This window comes from Artibeus jamaicensis, unplaced genomic scaffold (assembly GCF_021234435.1).
Source record: "Artibeus jamaicensis isolate MK-2021 breed Jamaican fruit bat unplaced genomic scaffold, CSHL_Jam_final scaffold_1964, whole genome shotgun sequence".
NCBI classification, from domain to species: Eukaryota; Metazoa; Chordata; class Mammalia; order Chiroptera; family Phyllostomidae; genus Artibeus; species Artibeus jamaicensis.
The window spans coordinates 50,533,569-50,552,936 of NW_026522030.1; the positions used below are offsets into that span (position 1 = coordinate 50,533,569).

The window sequence follows — 19,368 nt, forward strand, 5'->3', positions numbered from 1 at the left end:
AAAGCAGCAAGAACTTCAGTTTCTTTTTGCTTTTATTTTTTAACTGAATTGGCCAAATTTGGAAGAAATGTTTTAATATTATAACTTCAATATTTTAAAAAGTTTTTCATTATTTTATGAAATTGTATATGTATTATTTTTTAAAGCTTTTATTTTTCCCAAAAAGAAAAGACTTCTGGGGGGAAAAGATTGTGCCAAATATTTGCCCACAAAATATGCACAGGATATGCACATAGTCTTTAGATTAATGTAATTTAAAGGATAAAAAATACTGCTTTAATTAAACTCCAAACTATCACGAGATGTTTACAACACTAACATTTCATCTTTCAAAGGTAACATACTACTTACTTTCAGGAGATAAAAGAAATATTCTTAAGAAATGCAATGCTTTTATGAAACATTTTAAAAGAAAATGAAGGCTCCATCTACAAAAAGGAAGGGCCAATTTCCCAGTAAACACCAGGAGAAAGAAAACAAGTGGCCACAGGCCAAAGTAAAATACCTTTTCCTCAAACAGCAGTTTCCCTTTAATCACAAGCATCAAATTACACAATAATGCTTAGTTATATCCCCACAATCCCCTCCTACATAACCCGCCTCCCTACACTGAGCCGGTCCATTGGAGGTCTGGCCAGTATTCGGCCTGCAGTCTGTAAGCACCACGTGGTCTCCATAAGAACCCTACTCTGGGCTGACTTACGCCTCCAACTCCCAACCTTGTATGTTGAAGTCCTAACCTCCAGTACCTCAGAATATGAGTGTATTTAGGGGTAGAGTCTTTAAAGAGGTATCTAAGGTTAAAAGAGGTCATTGGGGTGGTCCCCAACCTAGTGACTGGTGTCCTCATAAAAGATTAGGACAGGGATATGCACAGATGGAAGGCCATGTGAAGACAGAAGGACACATGGCCACCTACAAGATGCCATCTACAAGTCGTCAGCAAGCAATCCTATGTTGATGTCTAATTTTCTTTGAATCCCTATAACTTTTACTACATGCAAAATCTTTTTATTCTTTCCTCTGTGTCATTTTTGCAGCTAAGACTGGGAGCTTCTAGAGCAGTATATTGATTTTGTTTTCTCCCCAGTGCCCAGCCCAACAGAACGTGCCTCCTAATTCATCTATCACTATCTACTAAATGAGTAACTACCTCAGATCTCTGAAAACGCTTCGCAGGAAGGCTGTGGATTACTGAACAACACTGGCCTCCTTCATCTAACGGTAGTTCCTTATCTCATTTTCATTTGCCCATATGGAACCCCACTATAATTATTTAATCTCAGTATATCAGCTTTCCCTACTAAATGTAACTTCCCAACTGTATTTATATCGATGTTGTCCTATGAATGACACTAATTTACAATACAAAAATAATACCTTTCTTATTATAAATACAGAGTTAATATTGTATATAATGATGTAACTACATCAAACAAATTCCTAGTTCAGGCCAAATGTGTTTTTAAAGCAGATACAACTCTTTGGGAAATATAATGATAATACAAGATTCTGTCATGCGCATGGACTATCAAGCAGTCCTGAATTCTACAGGAAGTCGTCTGCTTCTTTACTTTACAGTACAATATCTTTACTGGCAGATGAGTTGTTAGTACAGTATACATGGAGACATTTCCGGCCCACTATATCAACTTGGCCTCAAGATATTTTATGAAAGCCAGAGTACTTTGTCTATGTTACACATACAAAATGGAGCCAACCTGTATAACTCATCACAAAAAAATCAAGTCTATGATGTCAGACTTAGGATGTAATCTGCAGAACAATTCTGAAAGAATAAACTCAGGCAGTTATCTTCCAGGTAAATTCAGTTACATGCCAGCTTCTAAGTCCCTCATCTTAACTCTAGACAATGGGTTCACTTCTTTATTTGTAAGCAAAGCCTTTCCACCCAGCAGCTAAAGGCCTGCATCAATACAAAATTACATATACTTCAAGGATTTCTATGAACCTGTTCTGAGCACCCCTAACCTGCAGAGATACAATGAACTATGGAAACAGCTGCCTCTAGTCCATCACAATATATGTGCATTTAAAAGGTATCTAATTGTGATGACATCTTTAAGGGCCAAACAGAGCTATGTCTACATGATAGCAATTTCAAGCAAAATAAAAACTGACATCTATCTAGTCAGGCTTAGAACATAAAAGGAAGTGTGTTAAAGGGAGACAGAGGGGGAGCCAAGGAGTGATACACATGGGCCTGATCTATTAGTGATATGGTGAGATAAACTCCATCAGTTTTTTGTTTGTTTTAGCAAATGAGGTGGAAAAGAGGCATGGGCAAGAGTGAAGGGGACTCCCCAAACTAGCTTTGTCTAAGTGACAGCATGCCTGTGGAAAGGAACCCATCACAGGGCCTAACCCCTCCCTCTCTTTATCCAAATAGTCATCTTCAAACCTGCTCAGATAACAGAAATGCTCAAAAGTCACTGGAACTCGCTGTAGAACACCTTGAAATATGGCTATGTTAAATTAAAAATAATAGACATATTTCTACCTGTCAGAATCTCTAGTCTACATTCTAAGAGAGAAAGATACCAAAAATCTAAAAAAAAAAAAAAAAAATGACAGCGACATTTGGAAATGAGAAAATCCAACACACTTATTTGTCTCTCCCCTGGGGGGAAGTACGCCAGTCATGGGGGCACACCGGAAACAGGGCCTGAAAGGCAATGAAATGAAACAATGCACCCACGACAAAAGGGAGTACTTAAGCAATACCTTTAAAGGCTGGCTTTGGCTGGCAACTTTTTCTGTTCAAAGTAACACAGTAAACATTTCAGACTTCAAAGGCTATACATCTCTCTCTCAACCATGCAACTACTCAACTCTGCCCCTCGCTGTGCAAGCAAGCAGCCATGCACGGGTAAGAATGAGACACAGATAACGTGTGCTACAACACAACTTTAATATGGACACTGACATTTGATTTTGGCGTAATTTTCACGTGTAAAATACTCTTTTCTTTCAACAATTTAATAATGTACAGGCCACTCCTAGCTCCTAAACCTCAGTGAAACACACCAGTGCAGTAGACAGATTTGGCCTATGGCCCTTAGATTTACAGACTTCTGTTTCAAAAGACCCCAAGGTGAACTCTGAGCAGAGACAGAGCCCAAACTAGATAGACCCTCCCATTTGTAAACTAGTCCATTAACAGCATGCCTGGGTAACCCAGGCAAGATTATCCCCATTGCCCTCTAGGTCTTCACTCTTCCCTCTGGCAAGGCAGAGCTTCCCTCCAGAGCTCTGCACTGTATTAAAAGAACTTCAAGTTTTGTTGGATTTTAAAATGCAACTGTAGTCATGGCTAGTGTGGCTCAGTGGATTGAGCCCTGGCCTATGAACCAAAGGGTCGCTGGTTTGATTCCCATTCAGGGCACATGCCTTGTCAGCAGGCCGGGTCCCCTGTAGGGGGTGCTGGATAGGCAACTACACAGTTTCTCTCCCTCTCTTTCTCCCTCCCTTCCCCTTTGTAAAAGTAAACAAATAAAATCTTAAACAAGTGAAAAAATAAATGCAACTATATACTTAAATTCTACCATTCGATAAACACACACATCACAAATGTAGACGATTCGACCCTAACAAAAAGTTCATTACAGACATCTACGACAAAGTTCTACAGGTAAGAACTCCCAAGCCCCAAACAATCACCTTGTTAGTTTTCCCGATCAGGTGTTATTTATTCTGTAAAATGCAACCTAAATGAGGAATGCCTGCGGAAATACAAAAGGGATGGCTACACTACAGCTGTCCACCAAAGCTGGATGACAGACCACTTTTCAGATTCTTCCCCTCTCAACATCAAAAGAAAATGGAGGGATTTCCTTTTTGGCTGGGGAAGTCATGGTCATCTAACCTTCTGATGATACCTACGAAACGCTAGTCGCCACCCGCACCCGCCCCACCAAGGCACACAACGGCCCTGCCCGAGTCCTTCCCAGAGTGACTTCAGCAGCCCCACCCACACAGATGGATGGAGATGCCCCGCGACGCCCACCTCCCCCCAGCCACTGTGCAGCGCAGCCACCTCCCGCCGTCCCCTGGCCCCTCCTCTTCTCCGCAGCCCCAGCTTCAATTTCTAAGTGATCTATCTGCAGGAAAGAAGAGCCCGACTTCCGTGCCTCTGCAAAGAACGCAAGCCAAGAATTTAACCATCACCACCGCCAACACACACACAGCTCCCCTAGACACAAAGCGTTTCCGAACAGCGATTCCCCAGGAACATCCGGCATCTCGGGGCAGCGAAATCGCACACAAAAGCAGCCCATCGGCGCCGGGGCGGGGGGAGAAAGCGGGAGGCCCAGGCAAAACCGGGTACCAACAGGAGCAGCAGATAAAAACGCACGGGCGCGGGGGGGGGGGCGGGTACCAATTAGCGGCGCCCGGGAAGAGGGGGTACACCAGTGCGGGGACGTTTCTCCCCACGCCCTCCCCACCCCGCGGGGCCAGGCACCGCGTAGCAGTGGAGGGGCATCCGGCCTGGGGCGCGTCCGCGGCAGCGGAGAGCAACAGGCTCCCGAGCCTGCGAGCACCCAGCCCACGCGCCAGGCCCGGCCCCGTTCAGGGCACGACGCCCCTCCAGACGCAGGCAAGGAAAACTTTCGAGCCACTCCAAGTAAGCAGACACAAGGGGCTGGGGGAGGGGAGGATGGAAACGTCTCGGAACATCGTTCGCGGGCCCTGCGGGGAGCAGACCAAAGAAACTTCCAGACCGCATCCTTTAAAAAGCCTGCGGAGCCGCGGCGGCTCCCCGGGCCCCGCGGGGTGGGGCCAGCGCGCCCGCCCGCCGCCCGCCCGCGCGCCGAGCCCGGAGCACCCGCGCACCCCGGCCGCCGGCGCGCGAGTGAGGCGCGGGAGCGCGCCCGGCCTCCGGCCCGTCCCCGCGCTGCTTACCCGGCCCGTGGCAGCTGCCCCCGCGCGGGGACGAACGGGGGCAGAGGCTGCGGAGCCGGGGTCTCCGGGGACTCCGAGTGCCTGGCCTCGCCCACGTTCTCTCTCTTCTCGAGTAACGGCCCGTCGAGGAGCTTCGGAATAAACGCGCAGACACACTCACGCGCAACCGAGAAACTTAATCCCCCGTGGCCGGACGCCAACCTCGCGCTCCGCCGCGCCCCCTCCCCACCGCGCGCGCCGCACTTGCGCCAACAGAGGCTGCGGCGGCGGCGGCGGCGGCGGGGCGCGAGCTGCCCGAGCTGCGTGACGCCTGCGGCCGGCGGGGCGGGCGCGCCTCCGCCAATCAGGGGGCGCTGCCCTGCCCGCGGTCCGGGGCTTGGGACTGGCTCCGGGGCGCCGGTCCTGGGTGGTGGGCCGCGGGCTCGGTGGGACAATCGGGGGAAATGCAGAGCGGCCCGTTAAATAAAGGAATCACTATTTTGGACACATATGCCCCATGCAATGTTTGTGACATAGTTATACTAAAAAATAGTTTTCGTCCTGTCTCTGAAATTTGAATTTAATTGGGCGTCCTAAATTTTAAGTAGCTAAATCGATTGATCCTTGGGAACTGGCGGCCTCTATTTCTAGTTGTAGGGTCTTAAACATTTTTTTAGTATGTGGACTGCCCTGTGGATGCCCCACGGGAAACTTAACTCAAGCGGTGTGGAATGGTGATGAGAAGCACTTAAACGAGGAGGCAGGCATAGGGGTGGGGCGAGGGAGTGGAGCTAACGATCTTACTTTCTAAGTTACTTTTAACAAAATCACTGTTCGTTCTTAGACATATGATCCAGTTAAAAGATAAAACAAACGTGAAGGAAGGGTTCAGAATTGCATGGTGCTGGGAAAAATATTTATTTCTATTTCGTGCCATTTAAGATTGTCTTTCCTTAAAGGGGGGGGATAAATGTTAATGGAAGAAGACTTGATTTGGGGTGATTATTATAGCACTGTGCACCTGAATCCTATATAATTTTATTAATCAATATCAACCCAGTAAGTTCAAATAAATAATAAACAGGCATTAAAAGGATTGTCTTTCTTATACCCTCAATTCCTGAATTCCAGTAATCTTTTCTGTGGAAGAAAATTGCTCCTTTTCTCAATACATAAACCTGATATCAGAGTATACATCAAAGAATACGCAGAAGCCCAATTTAAAACATTTAAAAGAATTTATTTTAATATTCTGAATAAAAATTCTATTTTGTCAGACATGTTTTTTTTGTTTTGTCTGTTAAAAACTACTTGTATTTCTCCGATATTAACCAAATAGTTGAAAGGAAACAGTTTAAAACATATACAAGACTTTAGAGGGAAACTGATTTGAGCTGCTTTTTAAGTTAAAAACTTTAATTACATTTTTCCCATTACCATTTGACGCCCTTATATCTCCCCCCCCCCCCATTGCAATCACTGGATATTGTCAGAAAGCTGCAAAAGATATAGTTTGCCTGTGAATGATGGGGGATTCAGCAAAGTGAACCCAGTGCCCGGAGTGGACACTGTGCCATCAACCACAAGGCCCCTTGTGCTTTCACAAACAGGAGCAGTGCAGATTTGCCCACTGGGGAAATGTAAACAGTGCCTAGGTTGCCTCAGAGCCTATGGATATTCACCTCCTCTGGGTCATTTGCAAATGAAAGTGAAGTTAGGATGAAAGGAAGTTAGGAAAACCCATTCCCTTGAATTTTCAACAGGTCGCGAAAATTTCTATCAGCATTCTCAAGTACCCGGTTCTTAAAAACATTTGCTCCACATGACTTTTGTGGTTTTGCCACAGTTATCTCAAAGCATCCCATTTGGAGAATTCCAACGATTCCTCCTCTTTGAATAGCAAAGCACTTAAAAATCAAGTTATCTTGAGCTAGGGAGAGAACCTTTCTCCCCAGTTTATTTTTCTCCTGCTACCACCTTTCCTCCCCTCTCCTTCACAGCTCAAATCCTTGAAATCAACCAAATGCATCTGGCTTTCTACCCAAATCACTGCACTGGAAGGGCTCTTACTAGGGACACTGATGAACAGCCACGACTGAAATCCAATGCATGTGTTTCTCTGTTCACACTTGTCCTCTCAGAAGCACTTGTAATGGTTAGTTGAGCATTCTCTTCAGAAGCACAAACCCCACCAATTCCACACAATCACACTTTCAGTTTTGCTCCTCCCTTTTACTTAGGGGAAGATGTGTGGGACCTGAAGCTTATACAATTTGGGTGCCTGCTTTAAGAAAAAAAAAAGATATCTTTTGAAAATTTTACAAAAATATATGATCATGCAAACCTGTGTCTAGGGCTCCTCCCAGGTAAGAAGAGGTCGGCCCAGAATCTTAAGCTTTGTTAGTTTCAAAGTAGATGTCACTTCTGTCATCCAGTCACTCACACTTCAATCTTTACCAGCTTTCCTCCTCTTCCTAACCTTTATGTGCTGGGATTCCTTAAGGGAGAGACACTCTTTTCTAAGTTCATGTTCACCTGTAGCTTATCATCTATTGATCAAAGATTTCAAAATTGTTATCTTCAATCCAGACTTCACCGTATAGCTGAGTGTTTATTCAACGTCCCTGTGTGCCTATCTCAAACCTACATTATTCCACCTGGAACCATGGTGTTTCTTCTACTCGGGTTTGGTCATCTATCCCAGTTCAGTGACTCAGTGAACGGCACTACCGTGACATCACTTCACAACTCGTACTGATAAGGTAAACCCATGTGACGCACTCTCATTGTATCCTATACTTTTGCTTCACAGTATTCATCCTACTTTGTAATTGTATATTTAGTTTTGTAATTACTTACGCAATGTCTCCTTTCCCCCTCAGACCATCGACTCCATGCAAACAGGTACCAAGTCACACTTTCATCCTCAACCCTAGCAAAATGCTTTGCACCCAATTGTTTGTTCAAATAATGTCTGCTTAAAAGATAGATCTTGGCACTTCCAATTTAATCCATCAAGATACAGAGAACAATTCTAGTTGACTCCCAAGTACACGGTATTTGCTCTGCTCTAACAACTGGTCACCTAGAGGTGGACAGCAGGCAGTCCCTCATGGCTACACGTTACTGAGAGCTCCGGTGTCAGCACTGTATGAACAGAATCCTTTCCCCAGGACTAAGTGACTCTTGGGGAATGCTAATTGTGGGGCAGTGGACTATTTCCATGCATTTACCAGCCATGAGTCTTACTACTAATGCTTCTCATAAGTGCAAACCAGATGGCATGTGTGCATCTCCCTCTGCCTGATTTATAATGATGTGCAGTTTTAATTTATTACAGTTTGCAGAGATTTTTCTATTCTATCTGCTGGTTCCAACTGGCCTCTAATTTCTCAAATGAAAGAAAGGAGTTTGGTTTTTTTCAGTTCAATATTATAAAAAACATTTTATACGATCATTAACTTTTTTCCTCCATCAAAAATATTTCAGATTTTAAAAAAGGTGAAGAAGAAAAAGGAAAATATTAGGATGAGGAATATATGTGTGTCTAGGAGAAAACTATTAGGAGGGAATGGCTAAGAAAGAACCTCAGGCATGATAAAAATGTAAAATTATATCTCATTTGAGAACATGTAGAGGTATCAGTCTCTATTCATACAACGAACTGTTTATAAAAGAATAAAAACACTGAAACCTACGTTGTGTGTGATTGGGTCTCATCTCTCCAAGTGAGAAAGAAAAGGCGCCAGGAGGTCATGACCATCTGACCTTAAATTCCTTTCCTTTTCAACCCACAGAATTCTAGTACAGTGAGGAAATCATGGGAGAACGCACCAGGACCAGGTTATTTTAGGGGTGGAACACACCCAAACACTGCTCCAAAAACTTTGACTCCAGTTAGTGCAAGCTGGCTAGATTGCCATTCTGAAGTCTCTCTCCTCCATGCTATGGGGGCATAAGTCTGTTTTCCAAAGTCAAGAAAAATCAGACATAATGCTAAGTGGAAAGAGCTTGCTCCAGTTACACAGTATCTTTTTGGTAATATCCATACTTGTGATGGCAAAAAATAATAGAGATAAGAAACTGAGTTTTGAGACCACCACTGTGTCCCTGGATTACATATTACCTGAAGTCCACCCCATCTCTTATATTTCCATTTATCTGAACCAATAAACCTCCTTTACTTCTTAAAGTAGGTTGAATTGGGTTTTCTTTTATATGTAACTAAAATAATTCAGACTCATGTTATATACATATGAGGCCATCCACAGTGAGCTAGACAGGTGCTTTTAAGTTTCAAAGAACACGTGAGATTACTTCAGTGGAGTTTGTTAAAGAACAATTAGGACTATAATGAAGACAGAGTTTCCACAGGTAAAACACACTGGAAAATGTGACATGTTTCTGGTTATATCATAAGCACACAGAGAGAAATGGAAGGTCATTTCAGAGGATGCACCTTCAGAGACCGGGTTTATTCAGAATCTTCGCAATTCTACCGTAATTATGACTCAGTGTACCTGTCCCTATTTATCTTGCTTTCCTTTTGCTTTTAACAATATTTGTTTAAATTGGTTCCTAGAAAGTCTGGTGATTCTTCATGTTTTGTAATATTTAATAATTAGGCAATAAACAGCTTTAGACTCTGTTCACACCAGATGGTTTGTGGACTCAGGTTCTTTACTTGTGAGGGTGAGTATTACTCAGGAGCCTCTAAAATTCAGGATAAGGAAGTCTTTGCTCAGTTCTGTTTGATCTGTTTAGAAAGGACATAGCTGGGTGTGTGTCTGAGAAATAGGCACCTGTCTTCGAGGAGTTCTGTGTGGAAGTGCTGTGTGTGTGTGTATTTGTGTCAATGCATGTATGTGATGTGGTCCTGATGGCAGTGTTGATTGTTCTAATTCTTGGGTTTTGCACCTGACATTTTATTTCCACTCTCCATTGTACCTGGTATTTCAGTGGTCTCAGCTTCTTTAATAGGAAAATCCCTTCCCTTCAGCTATAGTAGTCTAGGACCTAGGACAGTGCTTCTCAAACTGAGAAGGGTCAGGTATTTTTTTGTTGTTGTTGTTTTTGATTTCCAATGTATCACTGACCAATGAACTTGAAATGAATTACTAGAAAGATGAATACATATTTGGATGTTGTATCAATGATAACTGGCTGTAAAGATCTTTAAGAAAATGTTTATTTTTCTGTGCACCAGGCTATGGAAGACACATTGGGGAGAAATTCTCCAGGACCTTGTTCTCAAATATGGTCCATAAATCAGACATATGTGGATTGTCTGGGAGGTTATTAGGACCCAGAATTTCAAATGTCACCCCAGACCGCTGAATCAGAATCTTCATTTTAACCAGGTTTCCAGATGCACATTAACGTTTTTTGGGAGTTCCCACTCTTTCCTCTGTGTTTTGTCATCTAGGAATGTGCTGCTACATCTCCACCTGGAAAGTTTTTCTCTTCAGAGCTTCAGATGGCTGGCACTCCCCATTTGGGTCACTGATCAAACGTCACCTCTGTAGAGAAGGCTTCTCTGGCCCTGCAGCAAACGTAGTGGCCCATCCATGTCATTTTAACCTGTATTATTTTCTTTATAGTATTTAACACTTTCTAAAATTGTGATTGTCCCCCTCCCAGTCTCTCACCCCCACCTAGAATGGAAGGTCCATGAGAGCAGAGATCTTGTCTCATTTCCTGTCCTTTACCCTGTGAGAGCACAGGGCCCGGTAGGTGGGAGGCACTGCCCACAGCACGGTCTACACTCCATTTCTGGTTGTTTCATGACTTCTGCTCACTCCTGGCTCCGACTGCCTAAGTGCTTCTGTTTATTGCTTTCTCTGTGTGTCTTTCTGAATTTGTAATAAAAACCAACCTAAATTGACTCATAAAAAGAAAGGATGCCGGCTCATGGGACTAAAAAGGTCCAGCGCTAACGCAGTGATCAGGCATGGTTCAGGGCTCTGGCCCCATATCGCTCAGCTTTCTTCCATCTCTGCCTGTCTCCACGTGTCAGCGTCCTGTCCAGGGTAGCGGACGGATACCCACAGATGTTCCAGCTCCTGCACTCACACAGAATGCCGTCCAGAGACTGTAGATTGCAGTTGCTCTCTTTTAAAGAGTAAGTTTCCGTTTTCCCAACCTCCTGCAGTATTGCTCCAATATTCCTTACACTGAATTGGATCGCATGCCTGTTCTAAAAACATATACACACATAAAGAGTTGTAAAATTACAAACAATAGAATGTACAAATGTTCAGTACACAGTACAGTAACTTTTGACAATTATATACATCCACATAGACATCAAACAAACCAAGAAGTAGGATATTTCCATCACCCCCAGAAAGTTGCCTTGTGTCCCTTCCAGTCGATCGGGTGAATAACAATGCTTTGCCAACCCGTACTGAAGTTGGAAGCAAAAGGAATGATCAGGAATTCTCATCCTGTCTTTATTTACAGTGTTAACACTTTATTCATCATTTGTATTTGTTTTGCTCATTTAAAAATGACTGCACTAAAATATTATTTATTTTGATTATTGGGTGTTTGTTTGTGTGCCCCCACCGTAAATTTTGCTCTCACAGTGAATGCCACACTCACCTTAGTCTCCTCTCCCTATTTGCAGCTATGTCATCGATGACCCCCTCTCTCTGTCTCTTTGCCTCTCTCTCAGTGTGACTTCTGCCAATGGCCTCTGCACAGGACAGCCACAGAACAGCTGATACTCTTACATGCTAGCTGAAGGCCCCCAAAGCAAATGCCTAAGTGAGCCAGCAGGCAAGCTGCATCTCCTGTCTGATTTAGCCTTGAAAGTCACCTGGGGCAACTCCTGCCATATTTTACTTATCCTGGCAGTCACAAATGATCAGACATAAGGACAGCCAACGTAGACTCTATTCTTGATTGAAGGAGTGTCGGAGAAATTGCAGACATTTTAAAATCACCATGACCCCTACTGCTTTTACAGCCAATTTAGAATACAAATAGCCCTTATTTTTTAGTATGAAAAATTCCTATCCAAACACATTGTTGAAAATTTAATTTTACATTCAGTTTAAACTATCTCCTCTTTGCTCCCAGGTTTAGTTGGATAGTGTTGGTTTTATTCACTGCGTTCTGTCCATTCACTCACTGCTGTTTCTGGCTCCTCCAAATTAAGGGTAAGAAGTTAGGAATGAGATGAAAAGGAACAAAATTACCTTTTTACTTGGCTCACTTTTGAAAACTGTCTTCCATGGCAGATACCCAAAGGCTAACTCCTTCTCTTATGGGGTAATTCAGTGAGTTATTTGGAGACCTCCTCCACTCTGGCGCCTTGGACATCTGCCCATTATGGGGATGAGACATTCCTGCTAACCTCGTAGAATTCCTTTTCGGCTCCTGCTTTCCTGGTACACCCCGCACAACTTCTTCCTACTGGGGTCCAGGAATCCAGACAGGCAGTTCTCTTGGGAATTCCTTTCAAAATGGTGCTAGTCTACCCCTCACTAGAAATGTCTCACGTTGTCTTTATGGCACCACAGAGAAACTCAGCAACTCACCTCCATCCACATCTGCAGATTGTTTCTGGGGCCTGTTGACCACCGGCAATTCTAAAGCCTCTCACATTCAAACTTCTCAAGGGAAAAGTCAGAAAGTGATCTCTGGGCTCCCCAAACTCCAGAAGACCCAGATCAACTTCCAGGAAGGTTTTCTCACCACACTCTGCTTCCATAGCTGCACAAGGCAGGGACTAAGTTGTACATACAGTTCAGCAAGTCCACAGCCTGGGAAACAAAATACTACTCCTCTATCAGACAAATTGAACTTGGTAAGTGATGCTCTTAAAGCTCCTCTGACTTGTCTAGGGAGGTGTTGAGGAAGCAAGACTCTTCCCACACTGAGGAGCGGAGAAGAAACATACGGTGCTCTTACTAAGTGTACAGTTTTCTTTAAAGAAAGCCTCATTCTGAAAAACCCTCCTTTGAATTCCTGTTCTTTTTAAATTGTTTTAATTTATTTTCTTCCATCACCATTTTTCCCCCTATACCTTCTACCACTTCCACTCACCCACCTGACCTCCCAGTTACTACACTGTTGTCCATGTTCATGAGTTCTTTCATTTTTTCCTTTTTTTGCTCAGTCCCTCAACAGACCCCCACAGCACACCTCCTCCCTAGAGCTCTCAGCCTGCTCTCCATCTATGAGTCTGTCTATATTTGCTTATTAATTCAGTTTGTTCATTAGATTCCAAATATGAATGAAATCATATGATACTTGTCTTTCTCTGACTGGCTTATTTAACTTAGCATAATGTTCTCCAGGTCTGTCCATGCTGTCTCAAAGGGTAAAATTTTCTTCTTTTACCGCTGAGTAGTAAGTATTCCATGGTGTAAATGTACTGCAGCTGTTTTATCCACTCATCTACTGATGGACACTTGGGCTGCTTCCATATCTTGGTGATTGTAAATAATGCTGCAGTGAACATAGTGGTACTTATGTTCTTTCTAATTAGTGTTTAGATGGTTTCCTTTGCTGTGTAAACACATTTTGGTTTGATGCAGTGCCATTTGTTTATTTTTCTTTTGTTTCCCTTGCCTGAGAAGACACATGTATATTGGAAAAAATATTGTTATGAGAAATAGCCTAGATTTTACTGCCTATGTTTTCTTCTAGAATTCTTACAGTTTTGAGTCTAACATTTAAGTTTAAAATTATAGGACACCAAAGAAAGAAGATACAAATAAGTGGAAGCATATATTATGCTCATGGATAGCAAGAATTAACACTATTAAAATGTCCCCAATCTCCAAAGCAATTTACTCAACACAATTCCTATGAAGATATCGATGGTGTATTTCACAGAACTAGAACAAATATTCCAAAAATTTATATGGAACCACATAATACTCTGAATAGCAACAACGATTTTGAGAAAGAAAAACAAAGTTGGAAGAATCATGACACCTGATACTAGACTGTACTATAAGGTCATAGTAATCACAACAGCATGGTACTGTCATAAAAAATAGACATATAGATCAACAGAATAGAGAAATAGAGAATAAAAATAGGAACGGAATAGAGAGCCCAGAAATAAACCCACACCTTTTTAGCCAGTTAATATTTGACAAAGTAGGTAAAAACATGCAATGGGCTAAAGATAGTTTGTTCAATAAATGTTGTTGGGAAAATGGGACAGATATGTTTTTAAAAAATGAAACTAGGCCACCTTCTTATACCAAACACAAGATTAAACTCAAAGTAGAATTTCTGCTTTTCAAAAATCATAGCCTAGAAGTCAATGATAAATCAAGAGTGTCAGGGTCAATATTGCAATTCTTAGTAAGTGCCATGGGGATGTGGCTAGCACTCCTGTTTACAATATGTGGGTGAAATATCTCTGGGTCTTGAGCTACAGGAGTTAATCAAAGCTTTAAGACAGCAAATGTCCCAATTGAAAATGATCATGCTTCTGTTATCGTATATGAAAGTCACATATTATAGTGCCTATTGCTGGGTCATATCCCATGTGTCTCATCTCTTATAGCCATATTATGTTTTAATGATAGCTTTATAACTAAAAACATTTTTCTTAAGACCAGGAACAAAATAGTGATGTCCTCTTTTACTGCTCTTATTCAACATAGCACTGGAAGTCCTAGCCACAGCAACCAGACAAGAAGAAGAATTAAAAGGCACTGAAATTGGAAAGAAAGAAGTAGAACTGCCTTTACTTGCAAATGACACAATACTATATAGAGAAAATCTTAAAGATTCCACAAAAAAACTACTAGAACTGATAAATGAATTCACTGAAATAGCAGGATACAAAGTAAATATTCAGAATTAGTTACATTTTCATATACCCATAATAAGCTATCAGAAAGGGAAACTAAGAAAGCAATCTCATTTATTATTATAGAGAAAAATACCTAGGAATGAATTTAACCAAGGCAGTAAAAGACCTGTACTTTGCATATTTTCATACACTGAAGCAAAAAAAATATGAAAATAGAAATAAATGGAAGCATATACTATACTCATGGATAGGAAGAATTAACATTATTAAAATGTCCATACTATCCATAGCAGTTTATGGATTCAACACAATTCCCACCAAAATACCAATGCATATTTCACAGGACTACAACAAATAATCCAAAAATGTATGTGGAAACACAAAGATGCTAAATAGCCATAGCATCTTGAGAAACGAGAGCAAACTTTGAGGTATCATGCTACCTGATATCAAATTATGCTGCTAGGATATGCTAATCAAAACAGCATGGTACTTTCATAAAATACACAGATCAAGGGAACAGAATACAGAACCCAGAAATAAGCCCACACCTGTATGGTCAATCTATGACAAAGGAGGCCATAACATACAATAGGGAAAATTGGACAAATATGTATACCACCCTCTTATGCCATATACAACAATAAGCTCAAAATGGATTAGTAAATTTCTGTAAGACTCAAAACCACAAAACTCCTAGAAGAAATCATAGGCAGTAAAATCTCTGACATCTCTCTCAGCACTATTCTCTTCAGAATATCTCCTCTGGCAAAGGAAACAAACAAACAAACAAAAAAACCAAATGGGACTACAGCAAACAAAAAAGTTTTTGCACAGCAAAGGATACCACCAACAAAACAAAAAGACAACCTACTGAATGGAAAAATATTTTCTCCAATGATACACCCGATGATGGTTAATATCCAAAATTTATAAAGAACTATGCACTCAATACCAAAAAACAAATAATCCAATTAAAAAGTGGGTAGAGGACTCCTCCAAAGAGGGCATACAGATGGCCCATAAACATATTAAAAGATGCTCAACATTACCAGTCGACAGAGAAATGCAAATTAAAACCAGAATAAGGTATCACCCCCAACTGTCAGAATGGCTATCATTAATAAGCCAACAAAGAAGTGTTGGTGAGAATGTGAAGAAAAGGAAATCCTTGTGCACCATTGGTGGAAATGCACATTGGTGCAGCCACTATGAAAGACAGTATGAAGTTTCAAATAAAAAATATAAATGGAATTTCTTTATGATTTAACAATTTCACTTTTGGGTATATATCCAAAAAAACACTAATTTGAAAGACTATATGCAGCCCTGTGCTTATTATGGTGCTATTTACAGTAGTTAAGGTGTGTAACCAAGTCATGTGCCCATCAATAGATGAGTGAATAAAATAGTGGTGGTACATATATTCAAGGAACAGTCCCCCCCCCCCCCCAAAAAATTTAAAAAAATAAATAAATAAAATAAAATAAAATCTGCACAAAAAAAAAAAGGAACATTACTTGGCCATAAAAAAGAATGAACTCTACCATTTGTGACTGGATGGATGGACCTGAAGGGTATTGTGCTAAGTGAAGTAAATATTTCAGAAAAAGACAAATACCATATGATTTCACTTATGTGTGGAATTTAAAGAACAAAATAAATGACCAAACAAAATAGAAACAGACTTTAATTGCAGAGAACAGACTGATGGTTACCAGAAGTGAGTAGGTTTGGGGGGCTGAGTGAAAAGGTAACAGCATTAACCAACTGACAGTTACAAAACAGTCATGGATGTGAAGTGCAGCACAGGAAATGTAGTCAATAATATTGTAATAACTAGGTATGGTGCCAGGTGGTTTCATGAAGTATTGGAGATAATACTACAAAGCACAAGTAGCAAACACAAGGCCTGCCTTGTTTTATCTGGCCTGGCACCTTGTTTCTACCCAGTGGCAGCACCGAGATCTCGCTTAACTGTTCAGGAGCAGTTACATATAAACAGTCCTAGAATTACATTCAGCCCTTTTTGAAGGCAACTGCGAGGCTAATGTGGCACCTGGTGAAAATGTTTGGCACCCCTGCTATAAAGTATATGGCTGTCTAACAATTATGCTGTACACCCGAAACTAACCCCAAATAATACTGAATGTAAACTGTAATTAAAATAAAATAAAATAAAATAAAATAAAATATGCCCCATCCCTACTATTTTTTCTCACCTAATAGAAGAATTATTTAATTACATACTTTAACTTATGGAAATAAAGAATATTAAATAATCCAAAACATAATCCAAATGGAATTTGTAGATTGCTTTTTGTTTTAATAGAATCAGAACTTATTTGCATTTTTACACCTACCAACAATTGTGGATTTTATGGAATTTATCCTTTTGAATTGAATTCTTAAGAGCAAAACAGTATTGGTTGTAAGATGTGTTTCTTTCCCAAAGTTCTGTTTAAAAAGATGTAATCAGCCAGAGTCCACCTAGTAGGTTGAGTAATGATAAAGTGCTAAGTGAATTATCAGATCTGCTTTCTTTTATAGTTTTAAAATGTTGGTTACTTAGAGAAAGTCAGACACTGGATTAAAAAGAGTAGTGAAGAGAATAGAGAAGTAAAACACTTTAAAATTATATGCTGCATTATATTATTATTTATAGCTTTTAAAGTCTTTGCCTTCCTACTATTTATAAGTTATTAATCTTCCCATTGTGATAATGATTGTTGAACTAGAATAGAATGTATATGGAAAAATTGAGATTCAAATTGTTCATAGACTGAATAATTACCCTCTAAGGGCCTTATCTTTGCTGTAACCGGATGAGCTTTTTCAAGAACATAGACATTATACATTATTTAAAAAGTATATAAAATTAATGAACATGGTCCATTATTAATAATCTTAGTTCAGTAATGAAATTGCAAAATTGAAAAGGACAATGAAAAATTTGACAAGAGGAAACTTACACAATTCATAACATTATTTTGAGGGAAGATTTGAGTTTCTACTTTAGAGGACTTTGCCTCAGCATTTTTGTCTCAATATTGGCTCTTTATCTCTGTGATACGTGCCATGGTCTTTATGAAATAGTCAAATTGCTGAAAAACATGCTCTGGTTTATGAACAAGTATGAATTTGTTTGTATTTGATATCAAGTAAATTTTGAGGCTTTTTAAATTTCGCATTTCAATTAGATTATGTATAAACGACAATATGTGAAGACTGAGTTTACATGAATAATATTCAGTATAATTTTAATATAAGATAAAATTTAAAAAGATTAATTTGATATGTACATAGTAATATAAAAGTATTATACAATATGATAATTTATATATGTAACATGCAGATTCACTAAATTAATGCTAAGATTTTTTTTTTACAGATACATCAGGTAAACTTGGGAAGGGAAAAAGAGGAACAAGACCGAGTAAAAACTTCTATATATTCACTCAAAAGACCAGTACAGTTTAGAGCCCAGAAGAAGCTACTACTGGGTTACTGAAGTCAGAAAGGAGAGATCTTATTTTAGTTAAGACACATTTGCACCCTCTACTCTGTTGTTTCACTTTATTAAGTAACGAGTAACCTTGAACCCAGCAGGGATGTGTGATAAGAGAATAACTACCACTCATTTTTTAGTAAATGATGATTAAGTACTTGGTACGAGCCAGGCACCAGTATCCCCACAGAAACAAGGACCACAGCGGCTCCTCCTCCCAGGGCGCTCCCGTTTCAGAGAGAGGCTGATGTGGATGGATGACCGCAATACAGACCTGCTTCTAGCCATATAATGTCCATGAATACAGGACTGCTGGTAACATTTTTCTAAGGGCAGTGGGGAGCTACTGAGGAATTTTAAGACAAGGTAGATCATGACAAACTTTACAAATCTTAAAGACCAAAAGGCAGATGGAAATTACCTTTTCAGGTTCAGGCCTCCTTTCTCCCCCCCTTTTTTTTTTTTTCAGGTCAAGTGCAATGTGTTTGCAGCCTTTGGCCAGGCTCAAACTAAGAGTCTGGGGTAAAGAACAGAAGGAGTGAGCCCGCTACAGAGAGGTGATTACAAACATGGAGGTGATAGACACATCAAAAATGTTCAGGAATGTTATTCCCATTCTATGGCCATGTTCATAGCAGCTTTAACCCAAAGCCTGGTTTTCTCTCATCATGTGTCCAGAATGTAGCTTGTGAAACTGATCCAGTTCCAATCCCCTACTACCTCTGATTTCAGGGCTTCTCAGGGTCCCCAATGAAATATCTCTCAATATGTCTAAATGCTACTTACAGAAAGGACTGTACTGTCAAGAATTTCCCATTACTACCCCCTCTAGTACCAACACCACAACTACCATTTCTACTGTCACCTCCACTACTACACACCACCATGACCAACATCACCATCATCCAACACCATCAACAAACACCAGTATCCTCCATGACTTCCTGGTTCAGAGATTGTATGTCTGATTAAATGCCCCAGTCTGAGCCCTGTTGGATCACTCTGCACACACACATTTTGGCGTGAACTGGGCATACACATTCCCAAAATTAAGTTATGGGGTAATTTCTTTCCCCTCGGTGAAAATAGAGAAAACTACTAAAATTGGCTGTAGTTTCTTATTTGCTTAACCCCTCTGACTTAATTTGCTGTTGGTCTGTGTCTCTATATATCT

General features: G+C 40.8%; 1 protein-coding gene across 5 annotated transcripts in view; it reads right to left on the reverse strand.

Moving 5' to 3' along the window:
• MPDZ (multiple PDZ domain crumbs cell polarity complex component) overlaps nt 1–5,199 on the reverse strand; it is a 159,710-nt gene extending 154,511 nt beyond the window's left edge. For all 5 annotated transcript variants that reach the window (XM_053656298.1, XM_053656300.1, XM_053656299.1 and 2 more), the window contains exon 1: nt 4,924–5,199. The gene's annotated coding sequence lies outside the window, so the exon portion shown is untranslated. The remainder of the gene's footprint in view (nt 1–4,923) is intronic.
• Nucleotides 5,200–19,368: the final 14,169 nt, after the last annotated feature.